The 12,764-nt window shown below is 43.7% G+C and overlaps 1 protein-coding gene across 2 annotated transcripts in view; it reads right to left on the reverse strand.

The window, feature by feature from the left end:
- Pan3 (poly(A) specific ribonuclease subunit PAN3) overlaps positions 1 to 12,764 on the reverse strand; it is a 115,336-nt gene that overhangs the window by 58,998 nt on the left and 43,574 nt on the right. The gene's annotated exons all lie outside the window — the stretch shown is intronic.

A 12,764-nucleotide genomic window follows, 5' to 3' on the forward strand; every position in this document is an offset into this window, starting at 1 on the left:
CTCGAGCTAACTCCGTTACTCACTGAGAGCAACCTGGAAGCACTGTGCACGGCCCCCATGACACACCTAAGACTGAAACTCTGAAAGGAATGGCCAGACCTAGGCCAAAATATGTTTTCCAAAGAAAATCCCCATTTTAATCACATAAAGGTATTAAAAAAGAAAAATCTCCAAATACTGGCATTTCCAAAAATAGTGGCACGAAGTGGATGGCCCCAACTTCCAGAACAGAAAGCAAGCCAGTGAGAACTGGTGGTGCAGCGCCTTCACGTCACAGGAGGCAAATGACAGCTAAGAGGCACCAGCCATGGCAGCCTCAGGCTGCACCAGTCAACCTCACATCTATTTTAGAGAGGAGAGGCAAAAGAAAAGCTACCAGAAATCTCAAGTAAGAGTTCAAAATGCACCAGACATAGTGGTGAAAGCCTTTAAGCCCAGCACTCGGGAGGCAAAGGCAGTTTAAGGCTAGCCTGCTCTACAGAGAGATTACAGGACAGCCAAGGCTATACAAAGAAAACACCCTTTCTTGAAAAACCAAGGTGGGAGGAAAAATGTACAAAGTGCCTATGAAAAATGGCAACTTCAAGATTCCAAATTTATTGGGAGAGACAATAAAATTAGATAGGGAAAATCATATTTTGTATATTCCAAAAAAATAAAACTCACCCTCCCCATTATGCTGTAATTATACTGATTGAAATAGACTACCAGATTTCAAAGTTGAGTTTCTGCAATTTAAATCCATTTTGACTTCTCTCTAAAGCCTGTATTTGTGTGTATGTTGGAGGAGGAAGGTATGTGTTTGTAGTCATGACAGGGAATGCTTCCATGTGGGGTCAGAGTCAACCTCTGCTTTTTGACTATCAGCCACATCTTGTGTTTAAAATGGCTTCTCAGTGGACCTAGGATTCACTGACACAAGCTCCATGGGCTGGCCAGTAAGCCTCAGGAATCCTATCACTCCACAACCCTTGCACGGGAATTACAAAAGCCTGTCATTAGCCCTGGCGATCATGTGGGAGCTGGGATCCAAACTTAGGTCCTTATGCTTGCATAGCAAGCACTACCAACCAAGGCATCACTCGCCCAGCCCCACGGAAGCCTATTTTTAAGGGTGTCTATAAAAAAGAAAATGGAGAAGAAGGTTCACTGTGCTTATAACAATCATCTACCAAAGGGCTCAAAACTCATCACAGTAGAAGTTATTAAAATTAATGCAACTTAAAGTTAACACTCTAAATTGCGGCCATCAACCACCAAAACCAAAAGCCCACCCACTGTTAAACTGGGGAAAAGGTCCTAAAATCTTCACCTTTCCCGCTCCTTCTCTTGAGTAGATGGCTTGTGAGTTTGTTCAGCAGTGAGCACTTGAGCTCAGAAATAAATACCAAGCTCGAAAGAATACAGGAAAAAGCAAAGGGGTACTAGTGACAGATCATGTTAGGCAGAACAGAAAAGTATCGTGTTCTTTATCCCTAACTTGTACTACTCTCATGATAAAGCTCAGGAAGTCAGTCAATATAACAAAAGGATGCATTCAGGACAGTGAAAATGTGGCACCTACACACAACAGAATCGCACAGCTTTAGCAAAGGAAAATCAGGAAATCTGAAAGTGAATGGATGGAGTTTCAAAGAATTAGAGTACTGAGGTAACCCCAAATCAGAAGGACAAAGGCCCCAAGTTCTTGTCCATATGTGGGTGCTAACCTAGGATCTTAGACATCAGTGTTTAACTTGGAAGCCAGGTAACGAGGAGGGGCATTGGGAGTATGAGGAGAGTAGAAAGATTTTAAAGGAGGTGGGATAATAGAATATGGGTGATATGAAGTAGAAAGAAAATGGGGAGTAAAGTGTTGGGGAGAGGGATGAGAAAACAGAGGAGGCACTAGAGTGAGGAAACCATAACATTAAATAAGTTGGACAAAATGATGTGGAAACCTATTTTATAGGCTTTCAGATGCACTCTCTCCTCCCTCTCTCTCCTCCCCCTCCCAAACACACACCACACACACACACACACACACACACACACACACACACACACACACACACACAGTTTATAACTAGAGTCATTCTACTTGGGATAGTGTTCCTCCTACCAAAAGCCACAGGTTGCCAAATCGACCCAATGCCAGGGTTCAGATTTTGACCCTCAAGTTGTTGCTCAGGGGTTCGGAGTTCCCCAGAATACAGGCTATTCCCACGGCCCTTGGCTGCTTGACAGTTAAGCCCCTATTGCTGAAGACCACACATATTTTAGTCACAGGACAGGGAAAAAAAAAAAATCAAACTAGTACTAGGCTGCTGGGGAAGAAACATCATCCAAAGTTTCACCCCACAAAGGATCCTGCATGTTACATAACAAATAGCCTGGAAAGATTTGCCTGAGTACAAAAGTAGCGTGGCACGACTGTCGTAGAATAATTGCTTTCTGATTGGCTAGATGGCCCACTCAGCAGGAGAAAACCCATGCTGGGTACTGTAGTCTGGCCAAGGACTATGGCCATGGAGCTTACAGTCCCCAGAGGTGAACTTATCATCTCGCTCCAGTATCAAACTGCTCTCTAAGTGAGTATCTCTATTGTAGATTAGTGATGCTCTCAGCCCTCGGAGAAGCATCTCTGTGTAGTGGCTGTAATGTCATTAACACATAAACTCACAACTGGACACAGTGCGGCAAAAAAGTGAAGTTGGGGTGCTCAGCCATAAATGAGAAATCTACTTCCTGCCACCTTCTCCTCATCTGAGAGTCAAGAGGATGGAAGACTGGGGAGAAATAGTGTCTTCTGAGCAAGACAGAACTAACTCAAACTCACTCGGGACCTCACTGTTGCTGTGGCGACCTATACAAGACCAAGCCATTCAACATTCCAACAGAGAAGGGGCTCACAAGCCCCTACCTCTGCCTGGACAGCTGACAGCTGCTGGAAGAGGAGTCTATTTTTCTTTAGGAATGTGCTTCAATAAACTGCCCAACACCCATTTGTGTATGGGCAGCAAAACACTGGACTCAGTGGAGTATTGTTTTAAAAGGACATTGAGATGTAATTGTCTTGAAGAGGGGCTCAGGGAGTAGAAGAGAGGGAGTGGAGGATTGTATCCATGATGAAGTTGCCAGAGAATAAATTTTATAGTAGCATTTTTAAAAAGATTTGATTTTTTTAAAGTGTACTACTTAAGTCTTTTTAGAATATGAAGTTTCTTCTTTTACATATTAGGGAGAATCCACAAGTAAAAACACCTGAACTTTTTTTTTTATTATTATTTATATGAGTACACCGTAGCTGTGTTCAGACACACCAGAAGAGGGCATCAGACCCCATTACAGATGGTTGTGAGCCACCATGTGGTTGCTGGGATTTGAACTCAGGACTTTTGGAAGAGCAGTCAGTTCTCTTAACCACTGAGCCACCTCTCCAGCCCCCTACCATTTTGTTTTTAAGGATGAAGCTACAATCACTTACTGTAAAAAACCCACTTTCCTAAGAGACATTTGTTTTAGTAAACCCCCCAATTATTACCAACTTAGTGGTGTCCTATATCTTTTGATGTATGTCTATTCAGTTTGAAACATTGTCCAATTTCTTTTTATTTCCTCTTTGACCCCTAATTAAATGTCACAGATTTCTAATTCCACTATGTTCAAATCCTATTTTATGATGAGTTCTTTTACCTTTATTAAGATTTGCACAATAATCCAGAATTGGTCTTTATCTTGGTCTTGGTTTTTATAAAGGACATGTACTCAACTATTGCCAGGCAGAATGTTCTGTAAATGCTAATCGAGTTGTTCAACTCTCTTATCTCCCACTGCCTTCTTACAATAGGAGAAAACAGCACTGACATCCCCATTATCTGTTTCTCCTTGCAATTCTATCAGGTTTTGTCACCTGTTTTTAGCTAAATCAACAATACAGAATGACATGTCTATCCTCTTAATAGCTGAACGGTACACTGCACCTCTTGGTATTATAACCATTAGCCCTGTAAAGTCTAGCTTGTACCACATAATGTATAAATGTCCTAGCTTTCTTTTGAGTAGGTTAGTGGATGTTCTAGCATAGATCTAATGTGTGTGTGTGTGGAGGTGTGTGTGTGGGGGGGGGTTGTTTGTATGTCTATGCTGAATGTGTGTAATGTATTCATAAGCACCTGGGGTAGGGAATGCAGGGTGGACACACCCACGTGCAGCCCAGAAAAGATGGATAGACTCTTCCTCTACTGCTCTGAAGGGAATGCTCTCACTGAACCTGGGGCTCGTTGATTTTTGGCTAGGCTGGCCTGCCAGCAACTCCACCAACATACCTAGTCCATTAGCCCCAGTGCTGGGGTTGTGGGCAAGTACTTTTTTTTAAGTAGGTGCTTGAGGATATGACCTCAGATCCTCGTGCTTGCACAGTAAGCACTTTTACAAACAGTGCCAACATGCCTAGTCCCTCTCTAAAGCAAGCATCTTACTAGCACCATTATACCTTTTAATATCCAGTCTGAAACGCTGTCAGAGAACGTAGATTTAATACCACTACAAATAGGGTTGGGTTTAAAGCCACCATGTGACTTCTGGTTCCATCTGAGCAGCCCCCACTCTGACCCTAAGTATTTTTTAATTTATCTCTTGATGAATTAAGCTAAAATTCTGTTCTGCTGTTGTCATAATTCCCTCAGGTTTTCAAGTATCTTTAGATTTTCACAAACTGTCTTCCGTTTGCTGAGGCCACACATAACCAACCACCGGACACCACAAACAGAAATAATCCTTTTTCTAAGTCTCACAAGCTAGACATCCAAGATCAAGGTGGCACCTACCACCAGAGGTTTTTCTGAGGCTCTCTCTTCTAGACAGCTGCTTTCTCACTGTATTCCCCAGATCTTTATTCTGTACATCAGATCCCTGATATCCATCCCTTTGTTATAAGACTAACAATTACACTGGCTTAGGGTTCCCTCCATGACCTCATTTAGCCTTAATAATCCCTGGAAGGCCTCATCTCTACATATAGTCATGAGAGGAGTTAGGCATCAATAATATAGTCATATATGAATGGATGATAGAGGGACATAATTCAGTCCATAACACTATCATCCAGCGCAATTAATTTCTCAGATACAATGGAAGAAAAGTATCATTTTTTTCCATTTCTCCCTGCAGACTTTTACTATTGTCATTTTTTAACAGTTACAAACTCTACAGACTTTGTAATTATTTTGAACAGCCAATTTTCTTTCAAAAAGAAATGAGCCATTTTTTTCTTATAATTTACTCATACTATTTTTGCACGTGGTGTAGCTAGATAGCTATTTAGATTCTGTAGAGAAGGGAGTCCATGGGGATTTAGTTCTGTTGAAAGTACTTTAGTATCTATTAGAATATTTCTAGTGGTAATGTTTATTTGTTTGTTTGTTTTTACCCCCAGGGAAGGGAGTAGTTCTGGTTCTGGCTGTACAGGCCAGGCAGCCATCCTACCCACAATCCTACTACCTAACTCTATGTTGGGGCTATGGGTCTTGACTTTCCCGCTTTTGGGTGTCTGGAAAAAAGGTCATTTGTTTTTGCAGATCAGGGCCTTGCACACACGAGACAGAGCTCTACCACTGAACACCACTTGCTGTTTTGCTTGTTGAGAATTTTTTAATTTGTAATAATGGGTCACAAAAGATTGCCTTTTACCAACGGCAACATCTTACCATAGCACATCTTCAAAATCATAGAACTAGGCCTAACGTGGTCATTTTTAACTAAACTATAAATCAAATTTACCTTGAGTTTTGCCAAGCTCTACAAGTGCTCATTTGACTACATTTTCATATTTTCCCTGAATGCAGAAGTTTGGTATGGCATGCTTTTTTGCTTCTAATACATTAAAGATACCATTATACTATCCTGAGCTACATGTGGTGGCACACACTTTTTTTTTTTAATGTGAGCGCACTGTCGCTGTCCTCAGACACACCAGAAGAGGGCATCGGATCCCACTGCAGATGGTTGTGAGCCACCATGTGGTTGCTGGGAATTGAACTCAGGACCTCTGGAAGAGCAGTCAGTGCTCTTAACCACTGAGCCACCTCTCCAGCCCGCGGCACACACCTTTAATCCCAACACTTCGGAGACAGGAGCAGGATTTCTCTCCAAGCTGGAGGCATCCTCGTCTACACAGTGAGTTCAGGCGCATACTAAAGAGACCCTTTTCAAACCAAATGAAGAACCCGCTGCTCCTGCACTGTCTGACAGTGTGCATCACTTCAGTGAGAAAGAGGCTACCTGAATACAGCTGTCTTCCCCCAGCGCTGTCAGTCTGTGGAGCTTAGTGCCCTTTGTTTACTGTTTGTGGGTTGTGGTTCTGGGCTGACTTCATCCATAGGCTTAAACTTTTATCAGCTTCAGAAAATGCTTGCCCTTTAATTCTCAGAATGATTTTTTTTTTTCTCAGAATGATTTTTTTCTTTACAACTCCATCTCTCTTCAGGGACAACAATCAAGTATATTAAAACAGCTGCTGGTGCCTCATACCTCTTTTTCATATATATAGTCTTTAAGTCCATTCTACAAACTCCAACATCCCATCGTTCCTATCCAATCTCTTTAACTTTTATTGATTTGTAGTTGAGATTCACATCATGCAAACCCCCATTCCCATGCATCTTCCCGTTCCCTCAGATGCACCCTTTGCCCACAAAATAAAACACTCACAAACAACAACAAAAACAAAGCACAGAAAACAACTCATCATGGAAACTGTAGTCCCACAGTGTGTCCCACAGTGTATCCCTCTGTCCACATATGTTCACTTGCAAATGTTCGTTGTAATGAGTCATTGTTCTGGGTCAAGGTCTCTGGTTTCTGTGCCATCAGTACTGGCTCCTTACAGGAACTCCTGCTTAGCGAACTGGTGCCCTGTGCCATGAAGACCCTGCACCTTTGGAACAGCACAAATCTCAACAGTTTTCGGATGATAGAGACTTCGGGGTGGGCCAATTAATTCAGAGCCCTGGATCTTTGGGAGCTGAGCTGGTCATCCTGACAGCTCTCCACAACACCAGGCTCTCTACCACTGCTCTCTGGCTAGGTTACCCAATGCTACCATCACACTGACAGGAAGACAGTCACCTCTCCTATTCTCATGCCCTCAAGGCCAACTTACCCACACCCACACCTCCAGAGCCAGCTCCACTGTGTTGCCTGGACACGGTGCAGGTCACTCTCTCCCAAACGCTGAAGCCTGTAAGGAGCTGGGCCTTCTCTGAGGCTCTCACACCTGTCTGGCTCACCCCTGCCTTTACCATCAGGGTCAGCTCCACTGTGTTGCCTAGGCCAGGTGCAGGGCCAGCTTTCCTGGGTGCTATAGTCAGTGAGGGAGCAAGGACAGCACTCCGGTTCCCATGACCCCAGGGACAGCACTCACTCCCACACTCATGTCACCTCATGCTAGAACAGTGGCAGGGCCAGTTCTACTCCACTCTACTAAGTGTTGCAGCCAGCAAGATCAGGGCCAACTCATCTACTCTCATAACCTCAGGGCCAGTTCTCCTGATTGCCACAGGTGAGGGGTGGGGAGGCACCCCCCCCCAAAAAAAAAAAACAAAACACCCATGCCACCTCAAGGCAGATGAGTGGCAGGGCCAGCTCCCCTGAACTCTTTCTTACCCTCCAGGCTGTGTCACCTGCACCCCCTCAACCAGAGCCAACCCTGCTGTGCTGGTAAAGTGCAAGGCACATTCAACCAGTGCTGCAGCTGGGAAGGGGCAGGGCCAGCTCACCCACTCTCATGACCCTGGGGTCAGCTCTACCAATGCCTCAGAGGGCTAGAGGTTCCAGGGCAGAAGGCATCCCCCTCCCACACAGTACCTCACAGCAGAGGTGCCTTCATTCTCACTCTCGTGCAGGCTGACCTGCGTGCCATTACCACCAGGGTCAGCTCTCCCAGCAGCAGCCAGTGAGAGGCAGAGCTAGTTTTCCCAAGCTCGGGACCCTGTGGGCAGCTTTCCCAACTGTTGGAGGTGGTAAGCACGGTAAGAGATGGGGCCAGCTCTCCAGAGAGCTGCATCCCTGAGGGAGTCAGTTATGCAAAGCCACTAGATAGCCGTGTAGTCTCCAGCAGCTGCCTCACGTGGTCTCTAGTGATAAAATGAACCATGGACATGGACACTGAACCCTGCCACTGCGTAGCCATAGACCCAAACTTGGCTTTCAGTGGCAACTTGGGCTGGGCCCTCACCATGGTCCCAGGTGGCAGGACTGGGCACTCACAGCAGGCTCCTTCTCTCCACCCTTGAGTCTCCAGTTCCTTCTCTTCATAATGATCAAGCTGTTCCACTTTTCCTCTCCCACACTACCACAAACTTGCAAACTGTGGTGGCTCCCACTCCAGGGTGGCTGTGAGCTGGTGTCCCCTGGGTAATATCCTAATCCATGCTGTGTAGTATGATAACAAGCCTGTGCTGTGCACTGGAGAGCAGGTCTGTGGACAGAGGGCATGGCAGTCTGCAGGTCTCTCTCTCTCTGTCTTCCTCCCAAGCTGTACAGCCTAGCCTTGATCTGATTTGATTTGTTTTTGTGAGTCCTAGGCATATGACTACATTGGCCACCAAGCCAGGCATCAAGCTAGGAGGAACAAAGGCCTGCCGTCTGCTCTGCCCCTGACCGATGATATAAGAACAGCACCCCGATAAAGGGTGGGGACTGTCCAATCTCTTTCACACGCCAGATACTAGCTTTAAGTTTCAAACCTTTCATTTTCTTATCTAAAAGTTTAACTTATCTTTCGTACTTGCATTGACATGTTCTGTCTTCCCTCAAGCTTTCCAAACCATGGAGAAGGAATTGTGCCATTTTTGTGTTGCTAACTACTTCGCCATCACTCTGGGAGTTGATCACATCTCTGCAGGAGTCCTTTCCTTTTTTGTGGACAGAGTGATAAACTATACTTTTATCTTGTTTGGTGCTACATTCTTAGACAGACTTTTTTTTTTTTTTTTTTTTTTTTCGAGCTGGGGACTTGAACCCAGGGCCTTGCGCTTGCTAGGCAAGCGCTCTACCACTGAGCTAAATCCCCAACCCTTAGACAGACTTTTAACTTGTGTTTCCTTTTGTGCTTATATTGCTTAATATGTAGTTAGACAGGTCCTCTCAAGCCTTTCTTCAATCCTGATTAGTGGATCTGGGAGAGCATTCACTCTAAGCTCAATTTGGTCGCAGGACTGTGGCGAATGCCCTTACCCATTCAATACTTCGTGAAACAAACCTTACTTATGTTGCCTGGTGAAAACAAGATTTTTTTTTTCTGGCTTCAAGCAAGTACGTGGGGGGCTGAAAGGGGAACTGGGAATTTTGCCTTACTAAAATGATCTTTAAAAGCATAAAAAGATGAAGCCTTGAACATGAGGATCTGCACAGTGCTACGCACAGTCTTTGGTTTTTAGAAGTAAAACACACAAAAAGAAACAAAGTAAATGGCAAAGAGAAGACAGGGCTAACCAAAGCCTTCAAGTCTACATTTCCACAAGATGTTTTCTTAACTTAATGGTTTGCATTTCTCCTTGTTTAAAGCATATCCAAATATGGTTAATTTAAGATTGTCAAAGTATACTACTAAATTTGTGGATTATTCAAGCCAAGTTTTACCACTTAAGTAAAATGCATGGTGTCTCTTCACAGCGACAGCTCAGTGACTAAGACAGAAGTAACAGGCATTGCTCTCCTGTAGCCCGTCTAACTTTTCCGTAATAATATTTTGCTCATGTTCACAAAAGGGGCGGAGAGTATATATACAGGCAGGTATATGACAATTATGAGGAGTTGTCACTCAAATATCAGCAAGAATGCTGCCTCTAGGTTTTGAGAAGGCTGAATGCATTTTTTAATTTCTCCTTTGTACTTCTTTCACTCTCGACTATTTTCAAAAGCAGACATAACTTGACACCATTGTAAACGGTAGTTTAAGTTTATAAATCACTGGCTGGATAAATGGTTCAGTGGTTAAGAGCACTGACTGCTTGCTCTTCCAGAGGTCCTGAGTTCAAATCCCAGCAACCACATGGTGGCTCCAACCACCTGTAATGGGATCCCATGCCCTCTTCTGGTGTGTCTGAAGATAGCTACAGTGCACTTATATATAATAAATAAATCTTTAAAAAAGAAAAAGTCTTGGTTCTTGCAAAAAAAAAATTATAAATCACAAAGCCGTTCATCCATCCCTTCCTATTTGCACGTCTTTGCTGAACAGTGGTAGTGTCCCAGCAATCCGAGTACAATAGGAGCAGTTTAAAGGAGGCCAAGTCTCACTGTACATACAAGAAAAAGCTTCGGGGTTGGGGATTTAGCTCAGTGGTAGAGCGCTTGCCTAGCAAGCGCAAGGCCCTGGGTTCGGTCCCCAGCTCTGGGGAAAAAAAAAAAAAAAAAGCTTCACACCTAGGACCCTGATTCTTGCTTCCAAGCCTCTGCAGTTACTTACCCGTCCATCAGTGTGCGCACTCCCAATCCTGCTAACAGTCACAAAGCATGCCGTCTAGCTCACTGTCAGAGGGGTCTCGCAGTATGCCATCCAGGAAACCAGTTCTCCGAGTATCCAAGAGAAGAATGTTCATGCAGGTACTTCTCCTCCAGTAACTGTGTATACTTTCTATCCACAATGACTAACAGTTAACCCTACCTGTCCCATTCCACAGAAAAGCAGATTTATTTAGAAGCAGTTTTTCCAACTAAGAATTTGACTATATTTAATCCACAAAATACATTAAGACTTCCAATTTTTTCCACAATGACATTTCCTATACTAAGGAAAAGGTTAACAAAATATATATAGCTCTACATTTCAGAACACACGGGCTAAATATGCACATGGCTAATACTCACTCGTAAGGGTTTGCTCATTCAATAGTCTATCAGCCATCCTGGGCACTGTGGCTGGTACTGCAGGTACTATGCTTCAAAGCTAACAAGACAGAACTTCACAGAGAACACATTCCAAATGGAGGTCTATATTCCCATGAGCCCAGAACACCCATGACACTTAAAACAAGTATCTACACTATGCTACCTACAATTTGCCTCTATGGTTGTGATATAAATAACTGAGTGTAGTATATTAAATTCTAGGGAAACACAGGTATCCAATGCTATGACCTCAGAATACTGTGCGGTCTGAAGACAAAGGACAAGCTAGTTAAACCAAGTTGGACATAAAGGGTACACCACATAATGGGGATATCCAAAACGGAGGCTTGAAGGCAGGGAAGTCTGAGGGGCATGGTCTTTCTACAGGCTTTGGTAGTAAAGCAAGAACACAGGCAGAAGACCTAGGTGTCTCTTTACAGAATCTCAACTCTTCTTCCTAATAATAAACCAATGGGCGAAAATGAGAGGAGCAAGATCAGATAGAAAGGAAGGTACTTAGGAATAAGACCAAGAACAGGAAACGGGGTAAGAAATTATCAGTAACAGTAAAAATGAAGGTACCTTAGGACACAAAGAGTTCTTAGTGAAAGAGGGACAGATAAAGACAACAGAATCTAGAAGAAGACACAGAGGAGACCAGACTGGACACTGACAGGTATTTATAACAAAGCTAAGTGGTATATACAAAGTTATTCATGAGTGTGTACAACTGTGCTCAGAGAAAAATGTATTTGAGGGAAAATATACTGTGGTTTGCTTTTCATATGCTCAGTTTGATGTTCTGGGCCATACAGATAAACAGTTCCTATAAAAAGCTAATAATAGAATACTGAAGAGTGACTACAGAGGACTAGAAGGAAGGATTTGGGTCAAATGTGACTAGGAAGCCTGGTGCAACCAAGTCATGTGCTACATGCATGGCTGCAATCACAGTAAATGCACTTTTACCTATTTCTTCCTGCCCTACTCGTTGCTCTTCATTGTCAACTGACAACAGTTCGCAGTGGTGACTAGTGTCACACTCTGCCACCACATCCATGTTACTTGCCCTCTCCTGCAATTACACCAGTGACATTCTACTTCCTTGCCGTTCATTAATTTTTGTACTTGAAAACCCTGTCTCTTCTCTTTGCTCTGACCCCCAAACCCTTCCTTCCAATTGTGACAGGAACTCATCTTTCTTCCTCATAGCTGCAGACAGAAAGTAGAATGAGCTGGAAAGAGAGATGCGTATTCGTAGACAATGAAGCCGGAAGTGGAGTCATCTACGTGAGCCCTTTGCAACTGAACACCCAGACACCAGACATGGAGCTACAAAATTTTGTGTTTGCCCTTTTTGGGAGGGTCCAGCCTTGTGTTGGTCCAGGTTTTCCTGGCTGTGCTCCCATTTGTTACGGTATATTCTATGCCATTGTATGTTGGAAGTATATGATTTGTCTTCTAACTTTAAAAAAAAAAAAAAGACAGTTAAGAGATCACTGTCAGAGAGACTTTGGGTTTTTGAACAGTGTTGAAACTGGCATCTAAAATTAGACTAAATCCATCTGCACTGTGCTCTGGCTGTGCCTGTGGAGAATATGGAGAAGAATGGAGTCGGTTGAATAAGAACTGTTCCCCTAGAGCAGTGGTCGTCTTCCCAATGATGCAGTTCTTCATGCTGTGGTGACTTTCCACCATAAAATTAACTTTGTTGCTATTTCCTATCTGTAACTTTTCCACTGCTATGAATGGTTATGTAAAATATCTGATATGCAGATGGTCTAAGGCTACCCCTGTACAGGGTCCTCCTGTAAAAAAAGACCCGCAAAGAGGTCAAGACCCACAGGTTGAGAGTTGATGCACTACAGGCTCACAGACCTGAACACTTAGCT

The sequence above is a fragment of the Rattus rattus genome, chromosome 16, assembly GCF_011064425.1.
Source record: "Rattus rattus isolate New Zealand chromosome 16, Rrattus_CSIRO_v1, whole genome shotgun sequence".
Lineage (NCBI taxonomy): Eukaryota > Metazoa > Chordata > Mammalia > Rodentia > Muridae > Rattus > Rattus rattus.